At 41.6% G+C, this 13,280-nt stretch overlaps 1 protein-coding gene across 6 annotated transcripts in view; it reads left to right on the top strand.

Annotated features, from left to right (window-relative positions):
• Ten-m (teneurin transmembrane protein Ten-m) overlaps positions 1 to 13,280 on the top strand; it is a 747,607-nt gene that overhangs the window by 58,962 nt on the left and 675,365 nt on the right. The window lies entirely within an intron of this gene.

Raw genomic sequence — 13,280 nt, 5'->3', positions numbered from 1 at the left:
TGGAACGTTCCGACACGCTTATCGTCGCGCCTGCGAATTAATCTGCGCAGCTCCTCGTTCCCTCAATACAAAATACGCTCTTATTTTACAATTTGAAATTAGGTTAGATTAACCAATTACTATACAATTATTTAATTAGTTTTCGGCACTAAAAAGAACTTTAGCAATTTGACATTTTTGAAGGACTTAAAGGTAAATTTCAAAGTTCCTTACGTCGATATCAATGTCCCATGAATAATATCGAATATCAAATCTTCTTTGAATATTAAGCGAAAGGAAAAGAAAGTTCTGGAGCCAGTTACTGTGTACCTATAATCTACAAACATCGGTCACTGTGCCCCCACCCTGAATATCGAATCGCAATAACTGTGCACGATAAAAATTTAATATTTAACATATTTTAATAAATATCATTTTTGATAAAAAAAATGTAATATTATAATAAGTCATTTTAAAAGTTCACATTAGAGATGACTGCTTTAATAAAATTTCATACTTGCAGTTCTGATTTTTAAGAATATGACAGAGTGGACAAATAAGAGTGACTAACGTGTGACAAACAAAAATCCAAACATATAATCACTGTTTTATTTTTCCGTAATCTTAATACGTTTCGTCAGTACGATTAAAATCGTTATCACTTCACCTAAAACGATTTATTTTACTGAATATTGATCCAAAGAATGCATCGTAAATGTAGGAAGCAGTTTACACATACGAATCTCCAGTCTTGAGAAATGTGGATCGGATAGTTCTTCGAGCGTTGAAGGATGATGTGCCTGATCATTACTGATCATTTCTACTTTGAGCAAATACGCCTGAGTGATATATTTTATAAGACTTAATTTGCACACTTTTTGAAATGTTTTGTTGCATGTGGCGTATCTTCTCTACAAAATATTTAAATAATTTAGAACCACGGCTACATACTAAAGTTAACTAAATTAAACACTGTTCGCAAACACCGTATTCTTTCAACGCAGTGTTCCATGAAGAATCACTCGAGGCACACGTTTATTTAAAAATAAGATTCATTTTTCAATGAATTCGTTCATGAAACGTCAAAGATGATCCCCGAGTTTTCTGCGGTTCACACAAACATCATATAAATCTCGTTCAGAACGGAAGGTTATGACTCATCGATTGGCCCAGTTTTTGCTCCATGCGGCGATCCAATTAGATGTCTAATATATTTAGTAGCTAATTGGCTGCCCATAGAGATGATCGAAAAATTCATGGTCACCGGCGAGTCGAATTTTCCTTCATGACGGGGGAAAGGGGGCACGCGCGCGAATGTTCCCAGATGAATCTTCAAACTTGGCCGGCTCGATATTAATTAACATCGCAGCCACTCCATCCAGTGTTCGACTTCCAGCGTATTATCGATCGACCGGGGAAAATTGGAGCAGAATATCTTTCGACGTCTTCGGCCATTCCTGCACCCTGCCGCGCCGCGCCGGCAAATCTGTGCTTCGTCCATCCGTTTGTTCGATTACCGAAACTTCGCTGGCGCAGCCCGGGAAACGACAGGATAATTAAAGCATCCAGCCGATAATTGTTATCGACGTGACGCCAAACTTTCAGGAATATAGTTGTTCATCGGGTACCTTGACGCGGGGGAAGGTATGGATGAGCTAAATGCCCGGCGAATTTCCGTCGGCACGACACGACACCGGATTGCTCCGCGTTCTTAATCTTTATTGTTCGCGAAACCCACCTTCGAAACACCGCGGCCACGCTTCTTTGAACTTTTAATTGAATGTTTTGAATTTTTCACCGACACGACTGGCGAACTTTGAAGAGAGAGAGAGAGAGAGAGAGAGAGAGAGGGGGGGGGGGGAGGAGGAGGAGAGAGAGAGAGAATGAGAGGAGGAGGAACCACTGCCCTCGCCAGTTCGATTCATGGGAATCTGTACTCGACTAATCCGTTCCTTTCTTTCCGCCGCCATCGGTCTATTTATTCACTTTAATTGCTTCGATTGTCTGGACATGTCAATCAGTCCCGGAATCTCCGTCCGCAACTGGCAGAATTGATATTCGAACGTCTCATGACCACTCATTGTGTCCTTTCCAGCGTCGTTCGCCAAACATCCCTTTGCGAACTCCTTCCGATAAAAATGGCTGGAACGTTATATGAATGAGTTATGTTAATTTGATGATAATTTCTCATGATTAATTCTAAATTACGTGGATTATTAATATCAATATAGATCAATAAGTAAGGAAAGCTCGCTTTTATTATTCCAATATATTAAAATAATTATCGCCTACCTTGTTTGTTGTTCAATACATTTTAATCACATTGAATACTGATTTGAATACCTTCGAAGACACATCGAACACATAATCGAAGTACTAAACTAATTATTAGTGCTTATCAAAAATCATAAGTTCAAAAATGCCTCTAATTTGTCTGGAATCTGTATGATAATTTGTCATGTGTTAAGTCAAGATTGCTGGGAAAGATAAAAGGAAAGATATAAAATATGTTAAAAGAACTGGAAAAAAAATTGTAGGTCGAAGGAGGAGAGGCGAGAAGAATTTGTAAGAATATTTGATCTCGAGTATTAATCTTTTATATCCAACAGAATGTATTTGAATCCCTGACGGAAGACGCGATTCCACGGAAAGTGATTGATGACAAGATACTTCTTATTTGAAAAGGTCCACGCCACATGGAGAGGACTGATACACGCGCGAGCGTGGACACTTTTAGTTCCGCTAAGATATTTCCAAGCAGCTTGATAAATGGCCCGTGTCCGCGAATCGAATAAATTTCGCTTGGAAACGACGTAATAAAGAACGAACGGCCGAGATAGAAACGCGGAGATAATTTCATTTCGTAGCAACACCACTTCCAGCTTTTCTCTCTCTCTCTTTCTCTCTCTCTCTCTCTCTCTCTCTCACTCTCCCTTTTCATCTCTTCTCTTATTTCTCAGATTCCGAACGAAACTCTTCGAAACAATCTACGGCACATTAACCGGTCATCGGTCGGTTCCTCGGAGGTTGTATGTACTTCAAGCCGATATTAAGTTTTCCGACCGAGAAACTTGCTGGTCGGTTAAATTAACCGCGCCAAAAACCAAGCAATAATCTCGTTTGTTTGATCAAAACTTAATTAACGCGAAATTACTCGAACCGACGGCAACGGTGTGAAATTGGAAAATTTTTGCTACGAGCTAACTGGAAATCGTTTTTATCATATCCGAGTAATTACTGTTTAAACGCTAAATAAGCCAGACGGTGCGAATCGTTCCGTTCTATTAGCGGAAACATTCCCTGATAACTTCTTTCTCAAAATCAATTTAAAAACTTTGTACGGTTTATTCTGCTGCCTCAAAGACCGAAATCTATTCTTCGAAAATAATGTTCGACAACGTTTAGATAGGCTTCTGCGTGTTTGAACTCGTGTATGCTACTATTCAAATATATTTTAATTGTGTTACGTATATTGTCTTGGCACTCGAACAGCGGACCTTTCTGACAAAAATATAACTGTGTATGCTTAGGGTCATTCATAATATTATCTATCAATGTTTTCAACATATTTTTTAAGTTACTGGTTCTAAACACGTTAGTTTTTCTGTAGAACTTAAAGAAACGTAGAAAAATCTAAATTAATCGTCAGATTCTACACGGTCAAGTGACAACATTTATACTCTGGATCCAAACGAACCTGAATCGCGCCGTTCGAATGTTATGCATTTGGTGTTACCTTTTTTATTCGGTAATTCAAGAGGAATTGTATACATCGGCAAATTGGTTCGGTGTATCATCGGCGAATCATTCCTTCCAGACTGCAAAAGCGTCAATAGATTAAGAATAAAATAAAGCAGTTTTGGATCCAGTGAAATTTGTACATATGTCTGCGAAAGTTACACTCTTTAATTATCAAGAACACACACAGATCGTGTGTTGCTAGGACGGTGCGAAAGAAGGTGTCCAGATGGACAGATTTGAGCATTAGCAAGGCAGTATTTCGTTATCACGTGCGAACATTCTCGACATTTCGAAAGGAATCGTTTGATGCCGAAAAAGGTACTGGGGCCAGCGCGAGGAGATCTTATAAATCATCGACGTACGGATCCAAGCATCCGTTTTATCATCGCATGGAAATCCAGTGAATTATATGAAACGCTCGGTTTCTTATTTATGGCCGATCCAGATCGTAATTCTGGCTGAAAAACCTTTCTTCCGTCTTCCTCGCGTTACTTTTATCACCGAGCTCGATGTACGTGCACAGACTCGCTGTGCAAAGACTCCCTACGCAATCATTGTCACTCTACTATGGCGACGGTGTTCCCTATTCCATTCTATATTTTGCATATATAATATTAAATGCTTTCCGTGCGAATCAGAAAGCATCGAAATTCGATTATTTAGAATTGACAGGAAATTGTGAAATCAAAATTTGTAATTAATCTATAATAATATTAATTTATAATTTAATCTCTTGAACAAGTTCATTTTGTTTTCATCACCATCGGAACGTCTATGAAAACGTTTGTGAAAACGATCAAACTCAATTGTCTAGGATCCGCGGCATTAAATTTACGCATTGTTTGCTGGAATCTATTTATAAAGCTTCTGTCTCAAGTTTCAGTTATATGCGTTAAACGCTGCACTATCAAAACTTTACAAAACACAATACAAAAAATCGCTTGTTTTTGAGGTATATCTGAACGTATTGCATATCTAAATGATTTACTATAATAGACAACTTCAAATAACCATGTTACATTCGAAAAAGAATATTTAAGATATATATCTTCACATAATAATCTCAAAATATATTATTTAACCCAATTACATGGTCCGTTTTGTCGATCGATGATTGTAATTGCTATCGTTATCGACGAGATTAGTATGATAAATTTTAAATTGTGCGTTGTAGATTTTTGAAAACCACCGGAACGTTTCATGTTAAGGTTTCCACCGATAAAACAGCGCGCAAGGTAGGGAACATAATTTCGCGGGATTTAACGTAGCCGGGCACCGTAACAATTGCATTCTCATTAGCGTTTGGGAGAAAGCGCGCGTGTGCATCCGGTATCACGTTAAACACGGCAATACTGTATTCAGCATTAGTACCGAAGAATCCGGTGTCTCGCGTGTAATAATAATAATTCGATACCACGGCAGCGCTTTAATAAAAACACAGTCAGTCGCGAGAGCTTCGATGGTAATAATGTAGTCGAGGATCAATAAATCCTTGATATTACAAGCTGCCAACTCTTCTTTCCCGATTCGAAACAAAGGGTGACGACAAAAAGGAGGGACGAAGGATAAGTTTGAAAAGGGACTGAAAGACCTCTTCGGACGATCGACAAATCGTTGAATTCCCGGAACGTTCTCCATGGGACTTTCGCTCTCTCTCTCTCTCTTTCCTCCTCTCTCTCCCCCCTATCCCCCCTCTCTCTCTCCGACAAGGGACGAGTTAATAATACCTCGAGCACAGACTGACTGTTCAGACACCGTTAATTAAAGTCCGTGGTCCGGGCGCGAGGTCCGACCTCTCTTCGTGGTATTTCGTGGCTAGCATGGGACCTTTCCCTTCCGCCTAATTCGTACAACAATGTCTATTATTCAAGTTGTCCCGTGTACATGGTAGGACCACCTAACAGGACCGTTGTAATGCGTCGTAGGCTGAGGGCAGCAAGTTTGCCAGGGTACGCATAACTCCTAAGGCTTACCAAGTTTGCCACATCGAAAGTACTAGAAACTCAACGGGGCCAACTCGGTTGTTTGTTGATGCTCCTTAACGCAACGAAAGACGCGGCTCATGCCCCCTTAATTAATCCGACGGATTAAATGTTCGCCGGGCCGCGACCGTACCTGACAAACTGCACAATCTTTTACCCGAGGAAAAAATCACATTTTTGCACACAGACGAAGCTAAGTGTAATGGACAGCTGCAGATTCTGACAGCAACTTCGAAACAGTTATTAGGCATTTTGACTATTAACTCTTTGGTTGCTAGCATCGAGAGAATTCATTCGAGAAGGATTCAAAGGCTCTTTCGATTCTTTAGTTACAAGATACTGAAAATACGGCGTTTCCTTCAGCTGAAATATTCCTTCAGCGGCCGAGCCAACGGCGCCAACGGTCGAGCGGTCGAATCCCAGTTCCGCTGATTGGCTCGGCCGCTTCGCGCCAGCTGAGCTGGGATTCGACCGCTCGACCGCTGGCGCCGTCGGCTCGGCCGCCTTGCGCCAGCTGAGCTGGGCTTCGACCGCCTCGACCGCTGGCGCCGCTGGCTCGGTCGCCTCACATTGGTCACTGTTTTTCGTTAATAACTTGTTAACGGTGCCTCGGAGAACATTTTTGTAAAGGAAAAAGTTGCTTCAAATGGCCCGAGGAACCCGCCACTTTCGGATTGCGAGACATTTTTGAAACACCCTGTATATACACATCAGACTCTGCCGTCCAGAGAAATAGTCTCGCGCAGAATTCAGCCGTACCTAAAAGGTTAATATTAAAAACTTAAATTTTGAGGAATAGATTCGTGAATGTCTGTTCTTTATTCAAGAACGCTAGCTTAGAGAATTATTAAAATTTAGGAGTCCAGTTGATTTAATAATATTAATCTGGAAATATTATCTTCTTAAATAACTCGTTACTTTTGAATGCCTCATATAATTGAGAATATCTTCCCATCCTAATTTCAATCTTGATGTTTGCCCAAGAATTTTTTTTTAATATTGACATAACCTTGTACCATGTTGAAGATCTACTGAAAATAGTTCTAATTTGATCCGTCACTCACTCAGTCGTTTTATATCGAAGCTTCGAGACTGATCTCGTAAAATCACTTTCTCGATTGTTATTTTTTTAAATAAAATTCTGCCAAGGACATGTCTTTACATCCTGGACTGCGTTTAAAAACTTTCCCCGGAGGTTTTATTGAAATTTCGAGGTCCGAGTTGTTTTTTCTCTCGAAGCCCGATCTTTTCCCGCTCTCGGCAACCAGCACTCGTACAAAAATATTATTCCAACTCTGCGTAGAAGAATGGCCCTTGCCTGAGCCGTTTCATCGACAAGAATTTGCCTTTGTTGCAATGGTGGCTCGGCCAATCGTAAACCGCGTAAACTTCCATGCGGGGACAATGTCCCGTGGAAGTGGAAACGGTAACAGAAGCCGCGAACAAAGACAGCTTCATCGCGAAGGCGTCAGAAAATTCCGATGATGGTTTTCTCCGTAATTACAGTACTATGTAATTAAAATCTTAATCTCAGATGCACAAAAATAAAACCCATGTTGCCATAGCCCTGTAGCCTAATTTTCCCATTGTGCCTCAATATTAGTATCGGCTGACGACGTCGTAAATTCCTAATGAGGACAAACTTCGCGAATTAACATAAAATGCATTTTTGCGTAAATTTTTACAATGCAAATGAGATTAAAATTGTTCTGATATATATTGTTGCGCATAAAATCCATTTATGGACGTATTCAGCAGCCTTCGGTGAAGTTAAAATAATAATTACGAATAAATGTGTTCACAAAGCATTATTAATTTTTTTAAATCAATTTCACATGGACACGAAATTTCTACGTTTGCAGACCATGATTCGATATAATTTTTAATAAATATTGAATGTTTTTAATGAACCGGACATGTAAAGCAGGATCGCGGAGAATTTCGTAGGTATTACTTCCGGCAATAAGTATTCGATCACCTTTTAAAACGCAATAACGATTCTCAAACTGGACTAACCGGCTTGAATATTTTTTTAAATGTTACAGGACGTTATTGGGTTTCAGAAGGGGTTAGATTACTTTTTACCAGGGGTTCTGGAGGGAGAGAGAGAGAGAGAGGGGGGGAGGAGAGAAAGAGCGCGAAAGAGGGAGAGAGGGAGACAGAGAGAGCACGCCAAAGAGAGAGAGAGAGAGAGAGGGAGAGAGAGAAAGGGGTGGCGATCGAGTCAGATCGGGACCAGCGATTTTTTGAAACGTGAAATTTGATGGTGGCGCGTTGGTCGATCCATCGAGCGGCTCGGGTTAATAACATGAAGCTTGTCTGTAATTAACACGGTCGGAAGAGGTCGGGAAAATAATATCTCGGTGAATTCGGTGAGGCTCCGCTGGGATATCGTTTCACGGACGAGCAGTGACCCGAGGCAGTCCGGAGGCTGGTTTTCGAGAAGCTGGGAGTTTCTTAATCTGCTCGTAAGTCAGGAGGGTTCCGAGGCCAACGAGCGAGGCGTTGCCCCAGGAGTACGATTCAGCTTTTCAACTAAGCTCGTATTACAGTGCCGGCCTGCTCATCTTCGCCTCGTCCTGGACGTCTTTCAGAGTGACGCGATTTTTCACCAGGATCCTTCAGATAATTGGGAACGGCTTTGCCCGGGGCCCGCCCGCCTTATCGCCTATCTCCGTCTTGCATCTTCAATGCCCACTTTTAATATCCTCGCGAAACCATCATCTTCCGTTTCGATTCGACTCCAGCGAACCTTTGAATTCATAAATTCCACTAAAATCTCAAGTGGGCAGAAGTATCGGTGATCTCGGGATGACGTTCAAATGTTCTCGTTCTCGACGTTCGCAAATTATTTCTCGTTCGCCGTTCTCAAATCCCTTGTAACTAATACACCTGATACTTTCATCCAATCTCTATTTTTCGTATTTCTAGCAAAATTCAGAAGAGTTTGATAAGAAATTAAAGGACAAGACAATGTGTACAAAATAACATTTAATTGGTTTCAAAGAGGACATGGATATACTAAAGCAACTATTATTTATACGAACCGTCGAATAAATAAAAGTAGGAGCCAAAGTATCGGTTCCATAAATTATCTTACCCATCCCCGACGCGAGCAAATTGTAGAAGCGACAATGGCGGAGGTTTAGCGAATTGGTCAGTGTTTCTGGCAATTGGCATTCGAACACGGGATCGCGCCGGATCTTGCAGTTCTCTGAAGCGGATTAGACTATCGTAACGTCCGCAATTACATCTCCACTTTTCGCCGGGTTACTAGGAGTCCAACAAGGCGTGAAGTTTCAGAGGACGGCTTCGATGAAAATGGATCAGTGTGCGTCGTCCGGCAAGCTCCTTTTAACCCTTTGTGGGACTAACGTTGAGGTAACTACAGAACATTGGACGTGCGAGTTTGTTGTTCTGGCGGCGCGGCGCGGCGGTTGTCGGCTTGCTAACTGCTCGGTCGACCACCTCTCTCGCAAATTACCTCCAATTTACCACTAAAGTTGCATCGTCCTTCCCTCGGCCTATCCATTCCTCTGCCCGTCTACTACCGAATTATAATACCGTTCTGCCATGCGAACCATGCTATAAGCGCAGTCCTCGTTTTCATTTTCATTCATAATTTAACAGCGGATTCCGAAGCAGTTCGAAACGGAATTATTTTTCGTTTGCCAGAAATCCCATTATACATTCCTTGCAATTAACATTGTGAGTGCTCGGTCAGTAATTTATCACTGAGAGAATTTTTCTATCAAAGTCGACTTTATTAGGATCTACTTCTTTTGTATGTATTTCCGTGGCTGAAGCTGAATTTTCTAGCAACCAGTAAATATTATTTGCTGGTGATAATTAAATCAACAAAAGGATTAATCTAAAGCTCTAAAGACAGATTAAAAAGTGTATGGCAGAAAATAGCTACGGAAAGATTTGCAGACCGCCTGCCATGGAAGCATTAACAATTTTAATAAATTCGCGATGATATAACTCTGTTTCCAAACTCCTTCAATGTTTCAAATGCTCATTATAAATCCGCACAATCCGGAGTTCATTTATGATATTGTTTCATGATCAAAATGGCGAAGCAGATTTCATTAAAATAAATTCTGCTTGATAATGAAGCCAATGTTTATATTATCGTATTATTATTGTTATTATTATTATTATTATTATTATTATTATTGTATATATTATGGGAGCTTCGCGTATTTACAAATAAAAACTTCGTTCATTGAGTTTTGCAATTTATTTCGTAATAACGAAACTGCTGCTTTTTTTTCCAATATACGACAGGGAAATATTTTTCCGATACGATATTGTACCCGATATTTCTCTTCTCCACTGATTTTGTCGATCGAGGCGTAGGAGCCGACAGACGGTGACGCGAAATTTAATTAAATCCAATACCATTAAGGAAATTAAGTATAACACTCGAGTCAGTCAGTTGAACGCGTTCCATTCACCGTGCACCTCGATCTTAGCATACCAGAGGCCCGTGCTCAGAAGGTACGCTCGAATTACAGCTACGCGTGACTGCGGTCCGGTACTTATGCAATTACCGGAATAGCTTTTGCAAATTGAATCTCGACCGCGAGGTAAAAATATGAAGGAAGAAGATGGAAAAAAGCTAACATCCTCCTGGTATTGCCGATGGGAGATGAGAGAGAGAAAAATGAAGAGATAGAGGCAGAATAGAGAGATAGATAGACAGATAGATAGATAGATAGATAGAGGGAGAGAGAGAGAGAGAGAGAGAGAGAGAGAGAGAAAGAGAGAGTTGGTCAGAATAGGTTTGTCGGGGACGATCGTTGACCCTCGGTATTCCCTGTAGTCTTAACCGTTTTCAGATATCGAGAAATTAATGTCGCCGGTCACAGAAGAAACCTTCCCGCGACTCTGCGGATAATTAACTGGCTGGTCGACCGCGAAAAATTCTCTTTCACCGCATGCGATTGCGATAATAAAATCACGGCAGCGTACTCGGCAAGTAATTGACAAATCAATTTCATCGTTATTCGGTCCTTTTGACAACTGACGCGGGGAGAAGCAGGAGCTAATTGGTTGCTCTTTAAACTCTTATTAACGGGCACTTTTCGGCAGTCGAATGGCTGCATGCCAATTCTCTTAACAACCGTTCAAAGACGATGCTTCTGGGTTAATTATCGGGTTAATTACCGTATTATATGAACCTACCCGGTAATATGAAGTGGATGTCTCCCGCCGCGTTCAGTTCATATAAACGGAGTTCGATCGTAGAAAGAAAAAAGAATCATACATATGCTCAGCTTCTTTTTCGAAATGTTTTCATGATAAGCCTTTTCCTGAATTCGCACCAAACGTAGTCAGTCTCGTTCGCAGCGGTCGAGAATAATGAAAATCTTAATGTTTTAAGTTGTCGGTGAACGCAGGTCGTCGATAGCAATCGATCGATCCCCGATAATCGAAATAGACGTGATTATTCTAACCGAATCCGGGCGTCGAGTTTCCATCCCGTGAAAATGCCAACGGGATTGTGATTCGGAAACGAAGTAATTCGAATAGTTACCCATTAATTGCGAGGCAGAGCATTAGACTTCCACGGGCGAGATGCAAAGTTTCCAGGCGTTCCCGCTGTAAGATCCGTAAACGGGCGTCCCATATGGGAGTTAGTAAGGCGTGAACTGGTAACGGCATTAATATCGAATCACTCGTTCGTTGAAGTTTCCCCCGTGCACTTTCCGAACGGAAGAACGTCGAAAGCTCGACTGAAAGCTCTTCCGAGGTAAATCCGAGCTAGTAATTCCGGAAGGAGTTTCGAGATTCGCCAAGGATTTGTTTTCAAGATTGTTCGCGCTACCTTTTATCCGACCCGCCCACGCCCGCACCTCCGCGCCTCCACGCAGTTATTGATAACGATAGTGTAATGCCGGTTAACGTAATTTCATCCAATTACTTCCGGCAACATCCCTCTGGAGCGCGATCAACCACCGACGATCAGAGAGGAAACATTTGCCAGGCGATAACGCTCATAATCAGGCGATATTAACTCGGAAAATCTTCGACGCTATGATCTTATTCTGCCGATACGTTTCGTACGCTGGAAAATTCATTGCATAATCTATCCCTCATTTGAACGAACGATCGATATATGCATGCGCAACGTTGCGTATTCATGAACTACGGAATCCGTGCGTTTGTGATAGAAACGGGTGGATCAAATGCGAACAGTGAAAATTGGTTCTTCTATTGGTTCTTCAATATTGGTGGCCAAAAAGGACGTAAATACTGCTGCGTTATTTCTAACTCGTACGAAATAAATTTCTATGTGGATCGCGCATCATGCAATTGATGCATGCGATTTTTAGTGTGCACATCTATTTGTGCAATCTGTTTGTTACTACTTTATTCGAAGCAACGAGTGGGCCACAAAATATTTGTGCTCAATGAAATGTTCATAGAGGTAACCAACTTTCCATATTAAAAAATAATTCGTTTAAAGTGATGCTGTATTTTAATTGCCATATAATTATTCCTCAATAATTCTGTGGGCAGCATTAATCTCAATTTCAAGAGCTACAAACAGCGATTATCAATTTTTGTAGTTTAGGAAAAACATTCGCGAATTGGTTAGCACGTTTCAAACATTTCCCAGAGAATGAAGACAGCTTCGACCATGGAAAACACCATCGTTAGGCGAGAGGGCTCCGATAGGCCCGACGATGTCGTTCTGCATAATTCGCGAGAAGAATCCGAAAGGAACGAGATTTCGGAAATTTTCCGCGGCCCAGGCAACAGCTGCGAGGAAGGGTAGTACCCGGTCGTTCCTGGATCTAGTTTATCGCGAAAGTTTCGCGCTGCACTATGGGAAACGATGGTTTTTCGCTCGCGAGAAACTGCTCTCCCGGTTCTCGTCGCACCGCGCCGCGCCGCGTCGAGTTTCCCCCGTGGCAGCGTCCGTCTCCCTGCCGCGCCTCGCCGTACCGTTAAAACACACTTCCGACTCTCCGGATTTTGATCGGCGCCAGCTCAGGGCTGTATCCCGCGCCCCATCTATAAGTGTGCAAATCGTATTTGAAACTGTGGTTCCGGACATCTCTTTTTCCGCGGTCGTAATTACTTAATACATTATTAATAGACGGGGCTGACTTTACATAAGCTCCGCGGGAAAGTCGGGAAATTTCGAGATGAGAAGTTAAGCAGATTGCCGAGACTGGACATTTGCATACCGCCACTTCTATCGGGCGACTTCCACCGTCTTCTATTTCTCCCTGACGTCGTCGTCGTCGTCGGCCACCCACACCTGGGGGAACGTCTGCGTCATGTCGCGTCTTTCAAGGGATATATCTTTCGATAATGAAATCGGAGCTACCTCGAAATACCGGCTAATAAAAGGCGGATCTTTAATATGGAACAGAGAATATTTACAATAATGTTAATAACTATGTCGAGACATCGGCAGCCCCGATGCACTTGAGATAACGATTTATCGATTCAATAAGAAATGAACGGCGTCTTGCAGCAATTAAGAATTCATTGACCGATTAATAATGAAATCTTTAAAGACTTATCACTAGTTGGAGAACGCTACCAATGCGTATAAAT

The sequence above is a fragment of the Megalopta genalis genome, chromosome 6, assembly GCF_051020955.1.
Source record: "Megalopta genalis isolate 19385.01 chromosome 6, iyMegGena1_principal, whole genome shotgun sequence".
NCBI classification, from domain to species: domain Eukaryota; kingdom Metazoa; phylum Arthropoda; class Insecta; order Hymenoptera; family Halictidae; genus Megalopta; species Megalopta genalis.
Note: the sequence above shows the minus strand (reverse complement) of the source record. Positions and strands in the feature narration are given on the sequence as shown.